Source organism: Chiloscyllium punctatum, chromosome 2 (genome assembly GCF_047496795.1).
Source record: "Chiloscyllium punctatum isolate Juve2018m chromosome 2, sChiPun1.3, whole genome shotgun sequence".
NCBI lineage: Eukaryota > Metazoa > Chordata > Chondrichthyes > Orectolobiformes > Hemiscylliidae > Chiloscyllium > Chiloscyllium punctatum.
Window position 1 is genome coordinate 17,439,003 of NC_092740.1, and position 26,434 is coordinate 17,465,436.

The window sequence follows — 26,434 nt, forward strand, 5'->3', positions numbered from 1 at the left end:
GCTTAGCTTAAGGGTCACCCAGACAACTTTAGAGCAACTAAACCCCCTTCTAACTCTGAGGGAATTATTAATCTAAACCCCAAGGCACCACTGGCACCTCCCTCCATCCACTCCCCGCCCCCACCTTCGATGGACAGCAGTGCACACGGCCATCCCAAACCCGATTCCCCCCTCGAACTCCAACACCCTAACCCTACCTGGCCCGACTGCAACCCCCTCCCTATACCCAAGAACACAGCTACCCCTACACCTACTGTACATAATCAACCCTCCACCTATAATCTTGCCTCTCTGCTACTTACCCTCACTGCACTCCCAACCCTTACCTGCCATCTAACTCTGTCCCTCAGCTGCCCACACCCACTCACCCACCTGACATAGAAACATAGGAACAGGAGGAGGCCATTCAGCCCCTCGAGCCTATCCCATCATTCAATGAGATTATGGCTGGTCGGTGGCCTAACTCCATATACCTGCTTAACAAAAAAGTTATATGTTTCAGATTTAAAACTAATAACTGATCTTGATCAACCGTGGAAGAGAGTTCCAAATCTCTCCCATCCTTTGTGTGTTGAAATGCTTCCTAACATCTCTCCTGAACGGTCTGGCCCTAATTCTCATACGATGCCCCTAGTTCTAGAATCCCCAACCAGTGGAAATAGTTTATCTTTATCTATCTTGACTTTTCCTGTTAATATCTTGAAGACTTTGATCAGATCACTCCTTAACCTTCTGAATTCTAGAGAAAACAGGCCCCATTTGTGTTACATTTCCTCATAACTTAATGCCTGAAGTCCTGGTCTCATTCTTGTAAACCTACAATGTGCTCCTTCCAAGTTCAATCTAGACTTCCCAAGGTATAGTGCCCAGATCTGTTCGCAGTGCTCCAAGTGGGGGTCTAACCAGGGGTTTGTATAACTGCAGCGGAAGTTCAATGTCCCTGTTAATCCTGTCCTGTGGATATAATGGCCAGAATTCCATCAGCTTTATTGATTACTTTCTGCCACCAACACCTTCACCCATCTGCTACCTAGCCCCTCACCCACCTGCCTCCCACCCCTCACCCACTTGCCTCATATCCCCTTACCTATTTGCCAATGTTACCCACTCACCCATCGGGCACTGAAATCCCCTCATCTACAACACTACCTAGCCGAATCCCTCAACCACCTGCCCACCACCCCACCCCACCCCCCATGCCACACCCACACATATGGATGACTTGCCTCGCACAGCGCAGTGCTCCAGTACAGACCTGTACATTCATTTCCCAGGATTGCTGTTCTGTTTTACGATGTTTTCTCTTCCATTGTTTAAGGAGACAGCTCCCCACCAGGTTCCCATGGCAACCGAGTTGGGGGGTGGGGGAGGGGTGGGGGGGGAGGTGGGGAGTGGGTAGCAGTCACGAACCACTGATATTTGGAACCCACCAACAAATATAAATCGAGATCAAGCAGGACCTGACTGAATAGCAGAAAACGTTCCAAGGCCGAACTGGTAACCCCTGTGCTGTGTTGAATGTAGCTCTACTGGTGAACCAGAAACCCCCATCCCCTAACCCCAAGGGGTAAATCAGAGCACCCCATCCCTTATCTTCCAGGGGGTAAAGAAGAACACAACCTGTCCCCCAGCCCCCGGGGGTAAAGCAGAATACCCCGTATCCCCCAGCCCTCAGGGGGTAAAGCAGAATACCCCCTGTCCCCCAGCCCCCAGGGGGTAAAGCAGAATACACCCTGTCCTCTAACCCCAGGGGGTAAAGCAGAATACCCCGTATCCCCCAGCCCTCAGGGGGTAAAGCAGAATACCCCCGGTCCCCCAGCCCCCAGGGGGTAAAGCAGAATACCCCCTGTCCTCTAACCCCAGGGGGTAAAGTAGAATACCCCCTGTCCCCCAGTCCCCAGGGGGTAAAGCAGAATACCCCCGGTCCCCCAGCCCTCAGGAGGTAAAGCAGAATACCCCCTGTCCCCCAGTCCCCCGGGGGTAAAGCCAACACCCCTGTCCCCTGTCCCCAGGGGGTAAAGCAGAATACCCCATGTCCTCTAACCCCAGGGGATAAAGCAGAATACCCCCTGTCCCCCAGCCCCCGGGGGTTAAAGCAGAATACCCCCTGTCCCCTAAGCCCAGGGGGTAAAGCAGAATACCCTCTGTCCCCAGCCCCCAGGGGTAAAGCAGAATACCCTCTGTCCCCAGCCCCCAGGGGTAAAGCAGAATACGCACTGTCCCCTAACCCTGGGGGTAAAGCAGAATACTCCCTGTCCCTAGCCCCCAGGGAGTAAAGCAGGACACCCCATCCCTTATCCCCCCAGGGAGTAAAGCAGAAAACCACATCCGTTATCCCCCCCCCCAGGGGTAAAGCAGAATACCTCTTGTGCCCTAACCCTGTCCCCGAGTGTGAAACAGAACAGTCCCTGTCTCTTACCCCCCACCACCCCACCCCCAGGGGGTGAACCAGAAATCCCCTTGTCCTTTACCACCCACCCCCCCCTGCCGTGGCGGGGCAGGCCGGGGATGGGAGGTGATGCAGAACACCCTCCTGTCCTTTACCCCCTGTAACCTGAATGCTGAAGTGAACGAGACTTGCTTTGGTAAATAACTGTCTCATCACTGGAACAGCCCGAACCAAATAAAAATGACCGTTTCTCAGATACCGATCTATCCATCACAACATTGTTGAGGGAATTTAAAAGGAAAACAAATTTTGAGAAATGAAATATTGTTCAAGTAAACACACAAGGTGACAGGCGTGTTATGGTCCCATTGGCCTGATCCAACTTCAGACTGATTGTTTACTTTATCGTTATGACAGCCCAGAACTTAACAAATTTCTTCATTCTCAGTCCTTCAAGTTAACTTGGTGAAATCTGAACTCCTGACCTCTGCTCCTCACTGTCAAAGTCACTGCAATATAAACCACGGATGACAGTTGTTTATTTATCAGCTAAGCATTTAATGTCTTTGCATACCATTCCTCTGGTCAGTGTTTTAGCAACTGCTGTTAATCAGGCTATTATAGAGAGCAGCCTGAGGGAATAGCATCAGCAATGCAGGAGCAGGGAAAGGCCATTCAGTCCCTCGAGCCTGTTGTGCTTTTTACTTGGGCAATGACTGGACACAACCTCAACTCCACTTACTCCTCTTCGCTTGATGCCCAAACTTTTCCTCAGCCAATTGTCCCAGCATCCACAGGGGAGAGAGTTTGCACCTGGGTTTCTTCTCCCAAAGAGTGTCTTCTGATTTCCTTCTTATCATCAGACGTTAGTTCTAGAGGAACACCTTTCCCCTGGCAGTGCTGGGGAAGTGCAACTTACTACTACTGAGAAAGAAGAAGCTAATAGGAACATATTGAAGGGCTGATAGTTCTGTGAATGTGGAGTCACAGGGTAGTGAAGAAGGTGTGCTTGCCTTTATTGGTCAGTGCATTGAGTATGGGAGTTGGGAGGTTATGGTCTTCATTAGAGTGGTGCTGGAAAAGCACAGCAGGTCAGGCAGCATTGGAGGAGCAGGAGAATCAACAAAAGCCTCGGAAGTTATGTTGAGGCTGTACCGGACATTGGTTGGGCCACTCTTAGAGTACTGCTTTCAATTCCGCTAGAGGAAGGATGTTGTAAAACTTGAAAGGGTCCAGAGATGACTTATGAGGAGGGTTGAAGGATTTGAGCTATGGGGAGAGGCTGAATGGGTTGAATATGATACTATGACACATACTGGCATTGGATCCCTTGGGTGTTCTGCTCTGTTCATGCTCTGCGAATCCCACTTAATTCTATCCCAAGATTTCTTTTCTCCTTCTGTGTTGGTTCCCAACCCACAGAGGCAGCTTCACTGCCACATCCATTTTTAAAATGTTGATCAGATCACCCCCTTCGTTGCAATCTCTCAGTGGAACACATCAGGCTGATACAGCTGCTCTCAGCTTAAGCCTCAAGCCTCTGACCCGCTGTCCCTCCGAGACAGTATTCCACTATCTGTCCCAGGCCACTGGCTTCGCCACAGGAACTGCTGTTGGCTATTCCACACTCTCATCTCTCTGTTTTCTTTTAAAGCTGTATGGAAATTCTCAGCTGTCTCATTAGAGTATTTTCTGGAACCTTCTTTCCACCTTTCCAGCTGGCTGCTGTCGATAGTTATTTATCAAACACTATGCAGACTCCGTCATGGTGACATACACAGGTCCATTCCTCCATTTTTATACCCATCCCCCACCCCCACCCCCATCCGCCTTGGTGAAAGGAGTTGGATTCTGGAAGACTAAAACAAACAGAGTCAAGGATGGGAGCTCAGGATATCAAGAAAATCAAGATTGGAGTTGTGAGGTAATCAAGAACCTATCTATTCAAGACAGGGACAGATGGCTTCTTGATTGGTAAGGGGATCGAACGTTATGGGGAGAAGGCAGGAGAATGGGGTTGAGAAACAGATCAAGGAACAGGAGAATCAATGTTTCGGGCATCAGCCCTTCTTCAGGAATGAGGGAAGTGTGTCCAGCAGGCTAAGATAAAAGGTAGGGAGGAGGGACTTGGGAGAGGGGCGTTGGAAATGCGATAGGTGGAAGGAGCTTAAGGTGAGGGTGATAGGCCGGAGTGGGGGTGGGGCGGAGAGGTCAGGAAGAAGATTGCAGGTTAGGAAGGCGGTGCTGAGTTCAAGGGATTTGACTGAGACAAGGTGGGGGGAGGGGAAATGAGGAAACTGGAGAAATCTGAGTTCATCCCTTGTGGTTGGAGGGTTCCCAGGCGGAAGATGAGGCGCTCTTCCTCCAACCGTCGTGTTGCCATGGTCTGGCGATGGAGTCGTCCAAGGACCTGCATGTCCTTGGTGGAGTGGGAGGGGGAGTTGAAGTGTTAGGCTACGGGGTGGTTGGGTTGGTTGGTCCGGGTGTCCCAGAGGTGTTCTCTGAAATGTTCCGCAAGAAGTCGGGCTGTCTCCCCAATATAGAGGAGGCCACATCGGGTGCAGCGGATGCAGTAAATGATGTGTGTGGAGGTGCAGGTGAATTTGTGGTGGATATGGAAGTGTCCCTTGGGGCCTTGGAGGGAAGTAAGGGGGGAGGTGTGGGCGCAAGTTTTGCATTTCTTGCGGTTGCAGGGGAAGGTGTCGGGAGTGGAGGTTGGGTTGGTGGTGGGGGGTGGACCTGACGAGGGAGTCACGGAGGGAGTGGTACACTCCCACTCCACCAAGGACATGCAGGTCCTTGGACTCCTCCATTGCCAGACCTTGGCAACACGACGGTTGGAGGAAGAGCGCCTCATCTTCCGCCTGGGAACCCTCCAACCACAAGGGATGAACTCAGATTTCTCCAGTTTCCTCATTTCCCCTCCCCCCACCTTGTCTCAGTCAAATCCCTCGAACTCAGCACCGCCTTCCTAACCTGCAATCTTCTTCCTGACCTCTCCACCCCCACCCCACTCCGGCCTATCACCCTCACCTTGACCTCCCTCTACCTATCGCATTCCCAACACCCCTCCCCCAAGTGCCTCCTCCCTACCTTTTATCTTAGCCTGCTGGACACACTTTCCTCATTCCTGAAGAAGGGCTGATGCCCGAAACGTCGATTCTCCTGCTCCTTGGATGCTGCCTGACCTGCTGCGCTTTTCCAGCAACACATTTTCAGCTCTGATCTCCAGCATCTGCAGTCCTCACTTTCTCCTTGAGAAACAGATCAGCAATGATTGAACGGCAGAGCTGACTCGATGGGCCAAATGGCCTAATTTTGCTCCTATTTCTTATGCTCTTATGGAAACTTTCACTACTTGACCTGCATTCATGAGAAAGTATCCTTTCATTAACTTGCTCATTTTGTTTCCATGGGACTTTGTCATTGGTCAGACAATATATGTGAACAGGTAAGGTTTAGAGGGATAGGAAAGGCCGGGAGCAGGCAGGTGGGACTAGTTGAGCTTGAGATTATGTTCGGCATGGATTGGTTGGACCGAAGGGTCTGTTCCATGCTGTATGACTCTAATATGTTTGCTTGCATGTAATGACATTCCCCTTAAGGGGGTGCTTGTGTTGCCCACACCTAATTGCCCTTGCTAAGCCATTACAGAGGGCTGTCAAGAGTCAACCACCTTGCTGGAGTCACACATAAGTCAGACCAGGTAAGGATGGCAGATTCCCTTCCCCTAAACCAGATGTGTTTTTATTTTTTTCTCTCCAGGGACAGCCCCCTTCAAGGAGGAGAGTCCGTGCCCATGCACGCACACAATCACACTGATCCAATTCTCAAAAGGGAAAACACCTGAGTGGCCAGTGACAAGCACTGCCCTTCACATCAAAGGGCAATGCTGTGTGATCAAAACAGTGAAGGGGAGGGCAGGGATTAAGTCAAAATAGAGTCGGAGGGAGAAATAATGCACTCCACTCCCTGCGGCGCCCACACCTGGTATTCCCAGGCAGTCTCCCATCCAAGTACTAACCAGGCCTGAGTCTGCTTAGCTTCCGACATCAGGCATTTTCAGACTAGTATGGCCGTAGGCCAAAATCTGAAGGGTAACCCACCAGACCAATTTCCCCTCTGCCTAATGCAATGGCCAATTCACCTGACCTGCACATCTTTGGATTATGGGAGGAAACCAGAGCACCCACAGGAAGCCCATGTAGACAACATGCAAATTCCACACAGGATAGAATTGAACCAGGGACCCTGCTGCTGTGAGGCAGTAATGCTAACCACTGAGCCACCATGCCACCCCCAGATGTGTTTTTGCAATGCTTGATGATAGTTTTGTAATCAATGGGCACATTTTCAATTGTTGATTTTATTAATTGAACTTGAAGTTCATCAGCTGGCAGGGTAGAATTGGAACCTGTGTACCTAAAGCATCGTTGTGATCCTCGAGATTACTAGGCCAGTGACAACACAATAACAACCCTATCACCCTGAGAATCTAACTACCTCTGTGCCCAGAGAGAAGACGTGGTGACAACAAACAATTATAAAGCCTTGCCCTATGGGCCTACCAAGATAAGGTTCTTCATTTATAGACTGGAAGTAAAATCATTGCTTAGTTTGTAAATTTCCCTTTGGTTTTGTTGAAATGTTATGTAGCTTGCTGCGGTTTGATTTGATCACATGCTCGTTTATTCTGGTGATGGTGCCCTCAAAGGAGGTAACTCTGCTACTGGTTCTAAGGGTGGTCCAACCCAAGTTATGTTTAACTTAATCTCATGGCTTTTGAAATCCGTTCCACTGAAAATGATACCCAGGGATTTGTTTCTACATTTAATTATACATTTACAGCGCTTCAATGGATAGTGGCCATTGAGCCCATATTGACAAATGGAGAACAATGAAGGAAAGTGTGAACTCATCCAGTTTGGCAGAAAGAATATTTTTAAAACTATTTTATCTAAATTGTGAGAGGTTACAGAGAGAGCTGGTGTCATGGCTTTTTAGGTTAGATTAGATTCCCTACAGTGTGGAAACAGGCCCTTTGGCCCAACCAGTCCACCGAAGGGTATCCATCCCAGACCTATTTCCCTCTGACTAATGTACCTAGCACTATGGGCAATTTAGCACGGCCAATTCACCTCACCTGTACATCTTTGGATTGTGGGAGGAAACCAGAGCACCTGGAGGAAACCCACGCAGACACAGGGAGAATGTGCAACCTCCACATAGACAGTTGCCGAGGCTGGAATTGAGCCTGGGGCCCTGGTGCTGTGAGGGTGCTAACCACTGAACAATGGATGGTGGCCATTGAGCCCATGTTGGCAAATGGAGATCAATGAGGGAAAGTGCGAACTCATCCAGTTTGGCAGAAAGAATTTTTTAATAAGCATTTTATATAAATAGTGAGAGGTTACAGAGAGAGCTGGTGTCGTGGTTTGTGGATCACAGTAGATTAAAATGAAAGTGCAGTGAGTAATCAGAAAGGATATTAGAATCTTATGGTTTATCACAAGGAGAATTTAGATTCACTGAGTCATAGAGCTATACAGCACGGAAACAGATCCTTCAGTCTGTGGAGGTGATGGCCTAGTGGTATTACTGCCCGTTAATCCCATAAACCTAAGTAATTATCTGGGGGCTGGGGTTCGAATCCTGCTATGACAGATGGTGGAGTTTGAATTCAATTTCAAAATATCTGGAAGTAAGGGTTGACTGATAACCATGAAGCTATTGCCAACTTTTGGAAAAACCCATATGGTTCACTAATGCCCTTTAGGGAAGGAAATCTGCCATCCTTACCTGGTCTGGCCTCCATGTGATCCCAGAGCCACAGCAACGTAGTTGACTCTCAATTGCCCTCTGAAGTGGCCCAGCAAGCCACTCAGTTGCACCAATTTCTAGAACGTCACAACAAAGAGATTGACAGGCCACCTGGCATCAATCTTGGAACCAGAAAAGACAACGGCAAAAACACAAATAGCCTTGTCGACCGTGCAAAGTCCTCCTTACCGACATCTGGGGGCTCGTGCCGAAATTGAGAGAGTCGAGAGTGTGGTGCTGGAAAAGCACAGCAGGTCAGGCAGCATCCGAGGAGCAGGAAACTTGACGTTTCAGGCAAAAGCCCTTCATTCAAGCATTTGCCGGAAAAGTAGATTCTCCTGCTCCTCGGATGCTGCCTGACCTGCTGTGCTTTTCCAGCACCACACTCTCGACTCCAATCTCCAGCATCTGTAGTCCTCCCTTTTGACATAATTGGGAGAGCTGTCTCACAGACCAATCAAGCAACAGCCTGATATAGTCATTCTCACAGAATCACACCTGACATATAACACTCCAGGCACCACCATTACCATCCCGGGAGATGTCCTGTCCCACTGGCAGGACGGACCCAGCAGAGCTGGTGACACAGTGGGATACAGTCCGGAGGGAGTTGCCTTGGGAATCCTTGACATCAACTCTGGACCCCATAAAGTCTCACGGCTGCAGGTTAAACATGGGCAAGCAAAACTCTTACTGGTTACCACATACTGTCCTACCTTTGGCTGATGAATCAGTACTCCTCCATGTTGAACAACACTGGGAGGAAGCACTGAGGGTGGCAAAGCTGCAAAATGTACTCTGGGGTTGGAGGATTTCAATGTCCACCATCAAAAGTAGCTCAGCAGTAGCATTGCAGGTCGGGGTCTAAAAGATATAAACTGGGTTTACGATAGGTGGTGAAGGAACCAACAAGAGGGAAAAGCATACTTGAGTTGCTGAACAAAGAGACCTTGGAGTGCAGGTTCATAGCTCCTTGAAAGTGGAGTCGCAGGTAGATAGGATAGTGAAGGCGGCTTTTGGCATGCTTTCTTTTACTGGTCACAGCATTGAGTACAGGAGTTGGGAGGCCATGTTGCGGCGGCTGTACAGGACATTGGTTAGGCCACTGTTGGAATATTGCATACAATCCTGGTCTCCTTCCTATCGGAAAGATGTTGTGAAACTTGAAAGGGTTCAGAAAAGATTTACAAGGATGTTGCCAGGGTTGGAGGATCTGAGCTACAGGGAGAGGCTGAACAGGCTGGGGCTGTTTTCCCTGGAGCTTCGGAGGCTGAGGGGTGACCTTATGGAGGTTTACAAAATTATGAGGGGCACGGATAGGATAAATAGGCAAAGTCTTTTCCCTGGGGTCAGGAGTCCAAAACTAGAGGGCATTGGCTTAGGGTGAGAGGGGAACGATATAAAAGAGACCTAAGGGGCAACTTTTTCACGCAGAGGGTGGTACGTGTATGGAATGAGCTGCCAGAGGAAGTGGTGGAGGCTGGTACAATTGCAACATTTAAGAGGCATTTGGATGGGTATATGAATTGGAAGGGTTTGGAGGAATATGGGCTGGGTGCTGGCTGATGAGACTAGATTGGGTTGGGATATCTGGTTGGCATGGACGGGTTGGACCGAAGGGTCTGTTTCCATGCTGTACATCTCTATGACTCTACGACCTCATCCTTACTAATCTGCCAGCTGGAGAAGCATCTGTCCATGACAGTATAGGTAAAAGTGACCATTGCATTGTCCTTCTGGAGACCAAGTCCCGCCTTCACATTGACAATTAAATAACTCATTGGAGGAGGAGGCTCCACAAATATCCCCATCCCCAAAGATGGAGGAGCGCAGCACATCAGATAAGGCTGATGCATTCGCAACAATCTTCAGTCAGTCATGCAGAGTGGATGATCCAAATGGGCTGCTTCCGTGGTGCCCAGCATCACAGATACCAGTCTCCAGCCAATTCAGATTCGCTCTAAGTGATATCAAGAAATGGCTGGAGGCATTGGATACTGCAAAGGCAATGAGCCCTGATAACATTCAAGCAATAGTATTGAAGACATGTCTTCCAGAATTTGCCGCTACCCAAGCCAAACGATCCCAGTCCAGTTACAACACTGGCATCTACCCGACAATGTGGAAAATTGCCCAGGTTTGTCCTATACTCAAAAAGCAGGACATATCCAACCCGGCCAATTACCGCCCAATCAATTGCCATCAACGGTAAAGTGATGGAAGGGGTCACCAACATCACCTGCTCAGCAGTAACCTGCTCAGTGACACCCAGGGTCTCTCAGCTCCTGACCTCCTTATAGCCTTGGTTCAAACATGGACAAAAGAGCTGAATTCCAGAGGGGAGGTGAGAGTGACAGCCCTTGACATCAAGGCTGCATTCCACTGAGTATGGCATCAAGGAGCCCTGGCAAAACTGCAATCAATGGGAATCAGGGGGCAAACACTCTGCTGGTTAGAGTCATACCTGGCACAAAGGAAGCTGATTGTGGTTGTCGGAGGTCAATCATCTCAGGTCCAGGATATCTCTGCAAGAGTCCCTCAGGGTAGTGTCCTAGGCCCAACAATCTTCAGCTGCTTCATCAATGATCTTCCCTCTGTCATAAGGTCATAAGTGGGGATGTTCGTCGATGATTGCACAGTGTTCATCACCATTCGTGACTCCTCAGATACTGAAGCAGTCCATGCTCAAACACAACATGAACAATATCGAGGCTTGGACTGACAAGTGGCAAGTAACATTCACGCCACACAAATTCCAGACAATGACCACCACGAACAAGAGACACTCCAACCACTGCCCCTTGACATTCAATGGTATTACAATCACTGAATCCCCTACTGTCAACATCCTTGGGGTTACCATTGACCAAAAACTCAACTGGACTCACCACATAAACACAGTGGCCACTAGATCCAATCAGAAACTAGGGATACTGCGGCGAGTAACTCACCTCCTGACATCCCAAAGTCTATCCGCCATCTCCACGACACAAGTCAGGAGTGTGATGGAATACTTCCCACTGTTTGAATGGGTACAGCTCCAACAACACACAAGAAGCTTGACACCATCCAGGACAAAGCAACCCACATCCACAAGCATCCACTCCCTCCACCACCAGTGCTCAGTAGCAGCAATGTATACTAGCTACAAGATGCACTGCAGAAATTCACCAAGGATCCTTACAGAGCACCTTCCAAACCCACAACAACTTACATCTGGAAGGACAAGGGCAGCAGATAGTTGGGGGCACCACCACCTGCAAGTTCCCCTCCAAGACACACACCATCCTGACTTGGAAATATACTGCTGTTCCTTCACTGTCCTTGAGTCAAAATCCTTGAATTCCCTCCCTCCCGGCATTGTGGGTCAACCCACAGCAAGTGGGCAGCAGCGATTCAAGAAGGCAGCTCACCACCACCTTCTCAAGAGCAAATAAGGATTGGCTATCAGTGCTGGCCAGCCAGCGACGCCCAGGTCCCATGAGTGAATAAAAAAAACTCGTCCATACCCACCAAATGTCCTAAATGAATCTGCCAGCACTGGGTCCACACCTCTCCACAGAGGACCCTCGATTATTCAGCATTCAATTGTCTGAATATGGGATTATCCGGCAAAATCACAAGGTCCCGATGCTCGGTTAAACCATGTTATCCAGCATTCGATTATCCAGAATTCGATTAACCAGCATTCGATTATCCAGAATTCGATGAACCGAACAAAATACTCCTGCCCGTGTCCTTCGGACAATTGAGGTTCCTCTGTAAACCCTAGTCGTACACCCACCCAGATTCCTTTTAAATGCTGTAATTGTACCAGCCTCCACATTTACCTCTGGCAGCTCATTCCATACAAGTACTCTCTGTGTGAGGTTAAACGTTACCCTGCTGGGAGTTTTCTGTAGGCCTCCGAATAGTTCCAGAGATGTAGAGCAAAGCATAGCAAAGCATATTGACTCTCAATAGGAGCGAAAGTAACAGGGTAGTCGTTATGGGGACTTTAACTTTCCAAATATTGACTGGGAATACAATAGCTCAGTTACTTTAGATGGTTCAGTTTTTGTCCAGTGTGTGCAGGAGTGTTTCCTGACACAGTATGTAGACAGGCCAACAAGGAGCAAGGCCACATTGGATTTGGTACTGGGTAATGAACATGGCCAGGTGTTAGATTCTAGATTAGTGGTGCTGGAAGAGCACAACAGTTCAGGCAGCATCCAGGTAGCTTTGTTAGATTTGGAGGGAGGTGAGCACTTTGGTAAAAGTAGGAGAAAGTGAGGACCGCAGATACTGAAGATCAGAGTCGAGAGTGTGGTGCTGGGAAAGCACAGCAGGTCAGGCAGCATCCGAGGAGCAGGAGAATCGACATTTCAGGCAAAAGCTCTTCATCAGGAATGAGGCTGGGAGCCTTGGGGGTGGAGAGATAAATGGGAGGGGGCTGGGACTGGGGAGAAGGTAGCTGAGAGGGCACTTGAGAGTTACAGGTTAGCCAGGAAAGACCTAAAGAAAGAGTTAAGAAGAGCCAGGAGGTGACATGAGAAGTCTTTGGCAGACAGGATCAAGGAAAACCCTACGGCTTTCTACAGGTATATCAGGAATAAAAGAATGACAAGAGTAAGATTAGGGCCAATCAAGGTCAGTACTGGGAATTTGTGCGTGGAGTCTGAGGAGATAGGAGAGGCACTAAATGAATATTTTTCATCAGTATTCACATTAAAAAAGACAATGTTGTCAAGGAAAAAACTGAGGTACAGGCTACTAGACTAGATGGGATTGAGGTCCACAAGGAGGAAGTGTTAGCAATTCTGGCAAGTGTGAAAATAGATAATTCCCCTGGGCTGGATGGGATTTATCCTAGGATTCTCTGAGAAGCCAGGGAGGAGATTGCTGAGCCTTCGGCTTTGATATTTATGCCGTCATTGTCTACAGGAATTGTACCAGAAGACTGTAAGATAGCAAATGTTGTCCCCTTGCTCCAGAAGGGCAGGAGAGACAACCCTGCTAATTATAGGCCAGTGAGCCTTACTTCGGTTGGGGGGTAAAGTGTTGGGAAGGGTTATAAGAGCCAAGATTTATAATCATCTAGAAAGGAATAAGTTGATTAGGGATAGTCAACATGGTTTTGTGAAGGGTAGGTCATGCCTCGCAACCCTTATTGAGTTCTATGAGATAGTGACTGAACAGGTGGTTGAGGGTAAAGTGGATGATGTGGTGTATATAGATTTCAGTAAGGTGTTTGAGAAGGTTCCCCATGGTAGGCTATTGCACAAAATATGGAGGTTTGGGATTGAGGGTGATTTAGCCATTTGGATCAGAAATTGGCTCGCTGAAAGAAGACAGAGGGTGGAGGTTGATGGGAAATATTCATCCTGGAGCTCAGGTACTAGTGGGGTACCGCAAGGATCTGTTTTGGGGCCACTGCTGTTTGTCATTTTTATAAATGACCTGGATGAGGGTGTAGAAGAATGAGTTAGTAAATTTGTGGATAACAATAAGGTTGGTAGAGTTGTGGATAGTGACAAGAAATGTTATTGGTTACACAGGGACATAGTTAAGCTGCAGAACTGGGCTTAGAGGTGGCAAATGGAGTTTAATGCAGAAAAGTGTGAGGGGATTCACTTTGGAAGGAGCAACAGGAATACAGCGTACTGAGCTACTGGTAAGGTTCTTGGTAGCATAGATGAGCAGAGAGATCTTGGTGTCCACGTACGTAGATCCCTCAAAGTTGCCATCCAGGTTGATGGTGTTGTTAAGAAGGCATGTGGTGTGTTAGGTTTTATTCATGGGCCATTGAGTTTCAGAGCCATGAGCTCATGCTGCAGCTGTGCAAAACTCTGGTGCTGCTGCACTTGGAGTATTGCGTGCGGTTCTGGTCACCGCATTATAGATAGGATGTGGAAGCTTTGGAAAGGATTTAGAGGAGATTTACTAGGATGTTGCCTGGGATGGAGGGAAGGTCCTACGGATTATCTGAATATTGGATTATCTGGCAAGATCACAATGCTCGGCTAAACTACGTTATCCAGCATTCGATTATCCGGAATTCGATGAACCAAACAAAATACTCCTGCGTCGAATAATTGAGGTTCTTCTGTCAACCCTTCCTAGTCATACACCCATCCAGATTCCTTTTAACTGCTGTAATTGTATCAGCCTCCACACTGTGAAAAAGTGTGAAAAAGTTGCCCCTTCGGCCCCTTTTAAATCTTTTCCTTCCCACCTTTCCAGGCTCTCACTGTCCACCTGATCTAACCCTCTGATTATCTTATATGTCTCAATTAAGTCACCTCTCAATCTTCTTCTCTCTAACAAAAACTGCTTCAAGTCCCCAACAGGCCATCGCACCCCACAACCCCTATCCTCTTACATTCAAAAAAATTGCATTGTAAAATCATGAGGGTCAAGGGTAGGCTGAATAGTGTAGTTCTTTTCCCCAGGCTAGGGGAGTCCAAAACTAGAAGGCATAGGTTTAAGGTGGGAAGGAAAAGATTTAAAAGGGACCGAAGGGGCAACTTTTTCACCTCAATAGACAAGTCCTCAAACATCCTTTCTGCCACCGTAACACTGTCCTTGACTAACAATGCCACACACACACAAACACCGCCCCACTTTTACCAGCTTCTTTGTTCTTGCTGAAACATCTAAATCCTGGAACCTGCAGCAACCATTCCTGTCCCTGCTTTATCCATGTCTCTGAAATGGTCACAACATCAAAATCCCAGGTACCGACCCATGCTGCAGGTTCACCCACCTTATTCCAGATGCTCCTGCCATTGAAGTAGACACACTTCAAACCAACCTCCTGCTTGCCGGTGCCTTCTTGTGATCTTGAAACCTCATTCCTGCCCTCACTACTCTCAATCTCCTGTACACTTGAACTACAATTTGGGTTCCTATCCCCCTGAGGGATTAGTTTGGCAAAGAGCATAGGATAGCAAAAGAGAGAAGGATGGAAAAAGGATGTTAGGAGGAGGGTCACATGCCCAGTACAGGGTCAGAAGGGCTGAATGGCCTGCCACTTCTGTGTGTCTCAGCCATTCTGTGTAGGGGCCTATTCTTTCTGCAGTTGCTCACCATAACTGCTGCCCATTGACCTCCTAATCAGGTTGGGCCGAATGGCCTGTTTCTGTGCTGTAAATATTTTCTATAGTTTGCAACATTGCAATAGAATCATGCAGCCCAGAAGGAGATTTGTTGGACAATGGGCCCTGTGCTAGATCTTTGGGATATTTGTCTAATCTATTGCACTTGCTCACTCTTTCACCGAAATCATGTTTTGAAGTTTTTATCCAGCTCCCTGCTGGAGGTTATAGAGTCATAGAGATGTACACTGAAACAGACCCTTCAGTCCACCGTATTCATGCTGACCAGATATCCCAACCCAATCTACTTCCGTTGTCCTTCCGGTCAGCACATTCCAGACCAAGACAACGCACCACATGAAGAGGATAAAAAACTTTTCATCTCCCCTTGGCTTTGGTGCTGATTGTCTTGAAATCTGTACAAAAGTGTTGCTGTAGACCCTTCGTCCTATTTGCATTCCTGCAATCTCGAGAAGGCCGAGATAATGGTGCAGTGGTTGTGCCCTTACCTCTGGGCTAAGAGGTCAGGGTTCAAGTCCCACTTGCTCCATTGCTGTGATCATAATATAACAGAACATGTTGATTCGAACTATCGAGACAAATAGTTGAGAGAGAAAGGAGTAGAATTGTTTAGAGTAGAGTTAGATCTCTGATCCTGACTGAAACAGGTTGTCAGGAGAGATAGGGCAACATTTTGCAGCTGGTTTATAATCATCTGTTCTTCTGACAGTCAACTCATAAATATGGCAGATGATAAAAGACCACAAATATGTGAATCCTTTGAAAGTTACAAATTGTGACTGAAGTTACATTTGATGAGATCATGTCCCGTGAATTATTTTTGGCTCAGGGGCTGAATTCTAAGTGATGTGAGGTTAACAAAAAGAAATGTTCCGAAGTCACATTTAGAGGCATTTTCACCGCAAGATATTCCTGACTTTCAGAACTCTATGTGTTGTTGGAAAAGTCTCCACAGCAGACTGAGGCTCAAAATGCAACATTACCTCAGTGCTCCAGTGAAGAAGGAAGCCTGTCATCGATCCACCCCACCCCCATCAAGCCTTTCATCATCCCCTACACTTTCTCATATGATAAAGCTCAGGATCAAAGCTAGATCCCTACAAGTTTTCTTTAACCTTCCATGGGATGTGGTTATGACAACTCTATTTGTTTTGTCATCCTTAAACTGATTAACTTGCTCAAACACTTCAAAGGGCAGTTAGAAACCACAAGACCATACACAATGGGAACAGGAGTAAGCCATTCAGCCCCTCGAACCTGCTCCACCATTCAACAGGATCATGGCTGATCCAACATTCCTCGCTTCCACTTTCCTGCCTTTTCCTCTAACCCTTGATTCCCCAACAGATCAAGAGTCTATCTCTGTCAGCCTTAAATATACGCAACGACTCTGGCCCCACAGCTCTCTGGGGCAAAACTCACAATAATCTGACAGAAAAATTTCTCCTCATCACAGTCTTAAGGTAGCACCCCTTAATGTTCAGACCGTTATTTGGGAAGCTTGACACATTCAGTCCTGTCGTTGAAGACTGGACCCAGTGTGTGGAAAGAGTGCATTATTTTTTCCAGGGCAGATGAAAAGCAATGAATAATTCTCCAGACAGCTCGTGGATATGCAGCTTTGTTGGTTATTAGGAGCCTAACTTTCCCTGAGGCACCCGGCACTAAGACCTTTAAAGAATCCCTACACTGTGGAAACGGGCCATTCAGCCCAACAAGTCCACACCAACTCTCCAAAGAGCATTCTACCCCACCCTATCCCTGCAACCCCCATGGTTAATCTGCCTAACCTACACATCACAGACACTGAATGATTTAGTATAGCCAATTCACCTAACCTGCACATGTTTGGACTGTGGGAGGAAACCAGAGTACCTGGAGGAAACCCAGAAAGACACACAGAGAACATGCAAACTCCACATCGACAGTAGGCTGATGCTGGAATTGACCCCAGGTCCCTGGTGCTGTGAGGGAGCAGAGCTAACCACTGAGCCACCAGGTTTGGTTAAAGAATATTACAACTCCAAGCCACCTCTAATTCTGAGATGCTATCAGTTTTACTTGGCGGTTCAAGAACCAGGGGAATTCATGTCTGTGTTTTTGACAAGGTTAGAAGGAATCTACATCCAGAACCTTAACCTGAGCTACAAACCTTCTCGGAATCTAGCACTATGCATGTGTAAGGAAAGGATTACTTGGTGACAGCCATTGTGGAGTTTTACAATGCCCTCTGGTCCTAAACCATCCCATGAGGGGAAACATCCTCTCAGTATTTGCCCTGTCAAGTCCGTTAAGAATCTTATATATTTCAATAAGATCACCTTCCATTCTTCGAAACTCCAGTGAGTAGAGTCCCAAACCTGTTCAACATTTGCCCATAAGACAATCCCTCCATACCAAGGATGATCATCCTAGCGATCTTTTTTGAAAGGGCTCCAGTGAAATAATATCATTAATTAAATAAACATTGCAGTGAATCTGGGCTCAGCTGTCGGCCAGACCAGGAAAAGATGGCAGATTTCATTCCCTAAAGAGGCAAGTGTGAACCAGATGGATGGTATTTTCATGGCTCCATTTCTGAAATTAGTTTTGTAATAAATATTAATTAATTATTAATTTCATTTTAAACTCTGCCAGTTGATCTTTGAATCCATGCCATCACAGCATTAGTTTCTGCAGTGAAATTATTACACCAACATCTCCCCAAATGCCAATGTTTGAAGGATAATAGAGGGATGTTGACTATTCACCAATCCATATATCCTACATATAAACAAAAGGAGGCCATTCAGCCCCTTTAACCTGTTCTACCATTTGCTTAGCGTATGACTGGTCCATACCTGAAGCATTGTTCCCTCTTTATATTTCTCTTCATGCTGAGGAGGTTACAGTATTACTGCCTTGTTACACAAAAAGGAATTACTGGAAAAATTCCATTGGAGTTTCTGATTTCCAGTATCCGCAGTTCTTTGATTTTTTTTCCACTGACTTGTACAAGGGAAGCTTGCATTTTTAAAAGTTCCCAAATTTTCCCTAGCATTGCAGGCAGCTTGTGCATATCAGGGCATTGAACCTTCATGAAGCCTCTGTGCACTGGCTATGAGAGAGGTTTTAATGTGAAGTGACTGGGGAAGTTGGATTTGCTCTCCCTATACCGGAAAAGGTTAAGGGGGAGGATTGTTTAAAATTATGAAGAACGAATCAAGAGAAAATGTTTCCCAAGGTTGGTAACCAATGAATATGAATTTTTAAAAAGTGAGGAGAATTTACATTTTACAGAACTAGAGGGCATAGGTTTAGGGTGAGAAGGGAAAAATATAAAAAGGACCTAAGAGGCAATTTTTTTCACGCAGAGGGTGGTACATGTATGGAATGAGCTACCAGAGAGAATGTTGTGAAACTTGAAAGGGTTCAGAACAGATTTACAAGGATGTTGTCAGGGTTGGAGGATTTGAGCTATAGGGGGAGGCTGAACAGGCTGGGGCTGTTTTCCCTGGAGCGTCGGAGACTGAGGGGTGACCTTATAGAGGTTTACAAAATTATGAGGGGCATGGATAGGATAAATAGGCAAAGTCTTTTCCCTGGGGTCAGGGAGTCCAGAACTAGAGGGCATAGGTTTAGGGTGAGAGGGGAAAGATATAAAAGGGACCTAAGGGGCAACTTTTTCACATAGAGGGTGGTACATGTACGGAATGAGCTGCCAAAGGAAGTGGTGGAGGCTGGTACAATTGCAACATTTAAAAGGCATCTGGATGTGTATATGAATAGGAAGAGTTTAGAGGGATTTGGGCCAGGTGCTGGCAAATGGGACAAGATTAGATTGGGATGTCTGGTCAGCATGGATGAGTTGGACCAAAGGGTCTGTTTCCATGCTGGATATCTACATGACTATATGACATAGCGTCCTGTACTCTGGAACAAACTGCTTTAAAAGGACAATGGAAACAGACTTACAAGACCTCTTCCAAAAGCACGGGTGAATATTTGAAGAGAAAAGCAATGCAGGGATAGGACTGGGAAAGTGGGACTGGCTGGATAGCTCTGTCAAAGGGCTGGCACAACCAGGATGGGCCAAAAGGACCATGTCTAGGCTGTACAAGTTCTCAATTTGATCATTTTTGACCTTTGCAATTCAGGTCTAGGCTGTCTCTCCATCTTAGGGTTTTGGACAATTTATTGAGCTGAGAGAATCAGGATCAATAACCCATGACACTGACAAGGCTTTGGTGGTGGGATTTTCAAAATGTTATGGACAGCGGGTGTTCTACTGAAATCTCAGGGTTTCATACTCTGCTGCTCAACCACAACCTGAGGGGACATTAGCAGCTGTGAGTGTTACAAACCTGCGTCATTCTGTAATTGCAAAGGAAATAGTCAATTCCATCACCCTGAGCACTGACAAAATAAAATAATGCTTTTCCTCATAGGTTTTCTTAATACCTGTGAGAACCAAGCTGCCTCTGAATGAAGCTCTGCGTTAACCCCTTGTTAGAAAAGCCAGAAACTTCATTGATATCACTGGTCACCAGCCAAATCCATGGATACTTGTATCATTTATAATGTATTCCAGTAGCCTTTGCCCTTGGCTCTCCCTGTTTTGGCTCATATAATTGCTTCCCTCTCTTTGAGTCAACAATGGTGAATTCAGTTCCCTTAGCAGAGTCATAACCCAAGGCTCGCCATTCTCCAAATGCACTGCTGGAGGTGTGCTGCCCTGTCAGTGGTGTCCTCGTTTGGTTGAAGTATGGGCCCTCTCAGTGGGATGCCACAATTTGAGAAAGATAGATAAGCAGGAGGCTGGAAGAACACAGCAAGCCAGGCAGCATCAGGAGGTGGAGAGGTCAACGTTTCGGGTGTAACCCTGCTTCAGGACAATTCAGGAAAGGACAGAGTTTCTCCCCGCTGACCTGGACCAGTATTTATCTCTCAGCCAGCATCACTTTGAAAACAAAGAGGATGCATCTGACCATGATCACATTTCCATGTGTGGGAGCTTGCTGTGCACGAATTGGTTTTCACATTTGCTACATTACAACTGGGGCTACGCATCATTGACTTGAAAGCCACCTGTGTTTGTGAAAGATATCTTTTAGTGCCTCTTTCTCTGTGCTGTCTGTCCCCTTCGAAAGCCACCATGGATATACTTTTGGCCAATTATGGTCGTAATTCAATTTTGCTTCCTTACCATCACAAAAGTAATAACAACAGTTAATACTTGTGCAACGTCTCTCATGTAGAAATGTCCGTGTAGTTGCTTGGTAGCACAGAACCCGGTGTTGCTGACAAAAAGAGGGACTTGTTGTTCAAAGAGTTTTGTCTGCACGCACCAGAACAGATGAAAGAATATCAATTTCAAAGGAAACAGCAAGTTATACTGCAGGACAGACAGGACATTGATTGGTTTGCAAGTGAACGATGATTGATCAAGAGCATGTAACAACAAACAGTCTTCCCCAAGCATTTGTTTAATTGATAAGTCACGATACCTGGACAAATTCAGGATTGAGCCTGCCCATATGTAGCTTCTAGCAAGCCACATTGCCTGATTTGTAACCTTAAATTTATTGTTACAGTATAATTTGTCACACACTCAGGGATTTTCAGTAACTTGAATCAATCACGGAATCACAGAGTCACAGCTGTACAGCATGGAAACAGACCCTTCGGTCCAACTCATCCATGCTGACCAGATATCCGAAACTACTCTAGTCCCATTATCCCTCTAAACATTTCCTGTTCATATACCCATCCAGATGCCTTTTAAATTTGTAATTATCCCAGCCTCCACCAATTCCTCAGGGAGCTCATTCTATAAACACACACTATCCTCTGTGGGAAACTGTTGCCCTGTAGGTCCCTTTTTAAATCTTTACCCTCTCATCTTCAACCTATGCCCCCTAGTTCTGGACTCCCCCACCCCAGGGAAAAGGCTTAGGACATAGAACATAGAAAAGTACAGCACAGGACAGGCCCTTTGGCCCACGATTTTGTGCTAAGGATTAATAACTTAACCTATGCACCCCTCAACTCACTGCTATCCATGTGCATGTCCAGCTGTCTCTTAAATGTCCCGAATGACTCTGCTTCCACCATCACCACAGCTGGCAATGCATTCCATGCATTCACAACTCTCTGTGTAAAGAACCTTCCTCTGACGTCTCCTCTATACCTTTCTCCTAATATCGTCAAACTGTGATCCCTCGTACCAGTCAATCCTGCTCTGGGGAAAAGTCTCTGGGTATTGACTCTATCCATGCCTCTCATTACCTTGTACACCTCAATCAGGTCTCCACTCTTCCTCCTTCTCTCCAGAGAGAAAAGTCTGAGCTTATTCAACCTTTCTTCATAAGGCAAGCCCTCCAGTCCAGGCAGCGTCCTGGTAAACCTTCTTTGCACCCTCTCCAAAGCCTCTGTATCTTTCCTATAGTTGGGAGACCAGAACTGGATGCAATATTCCAAGTGTGGATTCACTAGGGACTTGTAGAGCTGCAGAAAAACCTCATGGCTCTTAAACTCAATGCCCCTGTTAATGAAAACCAAAACATCATATGCTTTCTTAACAACCCTATCCACTTGGGTGGCAACTTTGAGGGATCTATACACATGAACTCCAAGATCCCTCTGTTCCTCCACACTGCCAAGAATCCTGTCTTTAATCCTATATTCAGCATTCGAGTTCGACCTTCCAAAATGCATCACTTCACATTTATCCAGGTTGAACTCCATCTGCCATTTCTCAGCCCAGCTCTGCATCCTGTCTATGTTGTCCTGCAGCCTGCAGTAGCCCTCGATACTATCGACGACACCTCCAACCTTTGTGTCATCTGCAAATTTACTAACCCACCCTTCAACCTCCTCATCCAAGTCATTTATAAAAAATACAAAGACAGAGGCCCAAGTACAGAGCCCAGCAGGACCCCACTCAACACTGTCCTCCAGGCAGAATACTTTCCATCTATAACCACTCTCTGCCTTCTGTCAGCTCGCCAATTCTGAATCCAGATAGCCAAATCTCCCTGTATCCCATACTTCCTGACTTTATGAATGAGCCTACAATGGTGAACCTTATTAAATGCCTTGTTGAAGTCCAAATACACCACATCCACTTTGTCTAATTACCCTATCCATGCCCCTCATGATTTTATAAACCTCTATAAGGTCACCCCTCAGCCTCCAACACTCCAGGGAAAACAGCCTCAACCTATTCAACCTCTCCCCATAGCTCAAACCCTCCAGCTCTAGAAACATCCTTGTAAATCATTTCTGAACCTTTTAGGTTTCTTTCCTATAGCAGGAAGACCAGAATTGAATACAGTATTCCAAAAGTGTCCGCTGCTATACATTATATCCAGGATTTGCAAACATGGGTCATGGTACAGTCAGCACTCTGCCTGTTGTGAACAGCTGAAGACAATATCCACCATAAGTTATGGCCTACACACCTAGCATTGTACTGCCATTGGAATTCATATGCCACATTGTTCATGTGTGCAGAGGTAGTTCTGCTATAATGTAATAGTTGCGTTCTTGTGTGATCCCGTGCTATACAAAAATCGCACAATAAAAGTAGCACTTAAAGTGTTGGCAATGCAATCGTGTTATAGCAACCCATGCTTTAAATGTTTACGCTTGAGAAACAGCGTTCTCTATTCATCAATTCCACTACAGCCAATTTGCGTTGACGAAACGCATGTTAAAGCAGAACGACCTGCATTAGGCAGAATGGTCTTTTCTTTTTAGCTTGTTGACAGATTCTTACTAGCCTCACCCATCGCTGACATTTTCGAGATACCCTCCCTTTGCGATAGGCCAGGCACTGTTCGGGACTGAAAGTCATGGCTTTAGGGTCACTCATGAGCTGATGTGAGCTGATCAGATTAGCCATTATTGTGCAGGATAGCTCTGGTATACTCTATTTAAGCATTGACCTTATACGGTGCATATTTAACCTTTTTCGGTAAAGCAGATGTTAAGCTAATTGGCCTCAGTTTCCTGTTTTCCCTCTCCCTCCCTTGAATAAAGGAGTTACATTAGCTACCGTCCAGTCTAATAGTTCCTCGAAGCTGGGGCATTTTGGAAAGTTAAAACCAATGCATCAAATATCCCACTGGTCACTTTTTTTTAGAACCCTGGGGTATGGTCCGTCAGGGCCCAGGGCTTGTTAGCCCAACAATTTTCATCCCCTGTCTAGGTGACATCCTCAGTGCTTGGGAGCCTCCTGTGAAGCGCTTCTGTGATGTTTCCTCCGGCATTTGTAGTGGTTTGAATCTGCCGCTTCCGGTTGTCAGTTCCAGCTGTCCGCTGCAGTGGCCGGTATATTGGGTCCAGGTCGATGTGCTTATTGATTGAATCATGACAAGCAACATGAATTTGACTGGGACAACACTACTATTATAGGACCAGCCAAACAGAGAACAGCCAGGGAATTCCTAGAGGCATGGCACTCATCCACAGATTCAATCAATAAGCACATCGACCTGGACCCAATATACCGGCCACTGCAGTGGACAGCTGGAACTGACAACCGGAAGCGGCAGAGACAAGCCACTACAAATGCCGGAGGAAACATCACAGAAGCGCTTCACAGGAGGCTCCCAAGCACTGAGGATGTCACCTAGACAGGGGACGAAACGTCTGCAACACAAATTCCCAGCTCGGCGAACAGAACCACAACAACGAGCAACTGAGCTACAAATCTTCGCACAAACTTTGACCAACAATTTTCACTTTGGTGGTCATTGTGATTTTCACAGAATCACTCCAGTGTGGAAGCAGGCCAATCGGCCCATCGAGTCCACGAAAGAGCATCCCTCCAGTACTACCCCTGCCCCTGTAACCCTGCAGTTCCTATGGCTAATCTACTTAGCCTGCACATCTTCGGACTATTGGAGGAAACCGGAGCACCCAGAGGAAATCCACACAAACACAGGGAGAACATGTAAACTCCAAACAGACTGTCGTCCAAGGCTAGAATTGAATCTGAGTCCCTGACGCTCTGAGGCATCAGAGCTAACACTGAGCCACCATGTTGCCTCACAGAGTTTTGGAGTTTCTCCCTCCCTTCTATTGTCTGATTTATTGGTGCTTCTGGACGTTACTTGTGTCCTCTACAGTGAAGACTGAAGCAAAATACGTGTTCAATTTATCTGTCATTTCCTTATTTTCTATTATGAATTGTCCAGTTGCATTTTCCATTGGACCAACACTCATTTTGTTAACTCCTGTCTTCTTTAAATATTTATAGAAACTCTTACAACATTTAAAAAATATTTTTAGCTAGCTTTCTCACATACTTTAACATTTCCCTCCTTATTAATTTTTGGTCATTCTTTGCTGTTTTTTTTCTCACAGTGCAGCATTCACGCAGAATTTCCTGACTAGAATAAATCCAGGAGCATCTGACCCAGAGACAGAATGGCACACTTGCGTTTACTGGTCAATGCATTAAGTACAGGAGTTGGGAGGTCATGTTGGGTCTGTACAGGACACTGGTTAGGCCACTTTTTGAATACTGCATTCAATTCTGGTCTCTGTGCTACAGGAAAGATGTTGTGAAACTTGAAAGGGTTCCAAAACGATTTGCATGGATGTTGCTAGGGCTGGAAGGTTTGAGAGGCTGAATAAGCTGGGGCTGAGGGGTGACCTTATAGACGTTTATAAAACCATGAGGCGCATGGATAGGATAAATAGACAAGGTCTTTTCCCTGGGGTGGGGGAGTCCAAAACTAGAATGCATACATTTAAGGTGGAGGGGAAAGATTTAAAAGGGACCGAAGAGACAACTTTTTCGCACAGAGGATGGTGAGCGTAGAGGACGAGCTGCCAGAGGAAGTGGTGGAAGCTGGTACAATTACAACATTTAAAAGGCATCTGGATGGGTATATGAATAGGAAGGGTTTGGAGGGATATGGGCCAAGTGCTGGCAAATGGGATTAAATTAATTTAGAATATCCAGTCGGCATGGACAAATTGGACTGAAGGGTCTATTTCCGTGCTGTACAGCTCTGTGACACTATAACCACAGCTGATAGACTAGTGAAAGGAATAAGAAATTAGTGTTGATGGGTCAGTGATGACTGGATGGGCTGAAGGGCCTCTGTGCTGTGCAGACCCCATGAATCTAAAACATTTAAGGTTTTGAGGGAACAAGTGTGGATGAATGAAAGGAAACAAAGGCTTGCATTGATGTAACTGAAAGTGAGTTATAGAGGTTTACAAAATCATGAGGGGTATGTATAGGATAAATAGACAAAGTCTTTTCCCAGGGGTTGGGGAGTCCAGACCTAGAGGGCATAGGTTTAGGGTGAGAGGGGAAAGATACAAAAGAGACCTACGGGGCACATTTTTTCACGCAGAAGGTGGTACGTGTATGGAATGAGCTGCCAGAGGATGTGGTGGAGGCTGGTACAATTGCAACATTGAAAAGGCATTTGGATGGGTATATGAATAGGAAGGGTTTGGAGGGATATGGGCCGGGTGCTGGCAGGTGGGACTAGATTGGGTTGGGATATTCGGTTGACATGGACGGATTGGACCGAAGAGTTAGGCTCATCAGGCTCATCAGGCTCAATTTCTCGTGGGCGGCACGGTGGCACAGTGGTTAGCACTGCTGCCTCACAGCACAGGAGACCTGGGTTCAATTCCCACCTCAGGTGACTGACTGTCTGGAGTTTGCACATTCTCCCCGTGTCTATGCGGGTTTCTTCCGGGTGCTCCGGTTTCCTCCCACACTCCAAAAATGTGCAGGTTAAGTGAATTGGCCGTGCTAAATTGCCCGTAGTGTTAGGTGAAGGGGTGTAAATGTAGGGGAATAGGTCTGGGTGGGCTGCGCTTTGATGAATGGGTGTGGACTTGTTGGGCCAAAGGGACTGTTTCTACACTGTAGGTAATCTAATCTAGTCTGTTTCCGTGCTGTACATATCTATGAGTCTATAAGTGTAGCTGCTGTTGTAATGTGACAGAATATTAAAAGATAACAGGAAACAAGTGGAGGGGGTGAAGATATTTGGATGGAGATTCATCAGTCGAGTCGCCAGCACATACTTTGATACAATGGATCACATCAACTCAAACTGCACTGAAGTTGAATCGTACATTCACCTATTGTATTGTGAATGCTGACCCATTT

At 46.6% G+C, this 26,434-nt stretch overlaps 1 protein-coding gene across 1 annotated transcript in view; it reads left to right on the forward strand.

Moving 5' to 3' along the window:
- The window catches only part of palld (palladin, cytoskeletal associated protein), a 453,391-nt gene that overhangs the window by 97,035 nt on the left and 329,922 nt on the right, over nucleotides 1–26,434 (forward strand). The gene's annotated exons all lie outside the window — the stretch shown is intronic.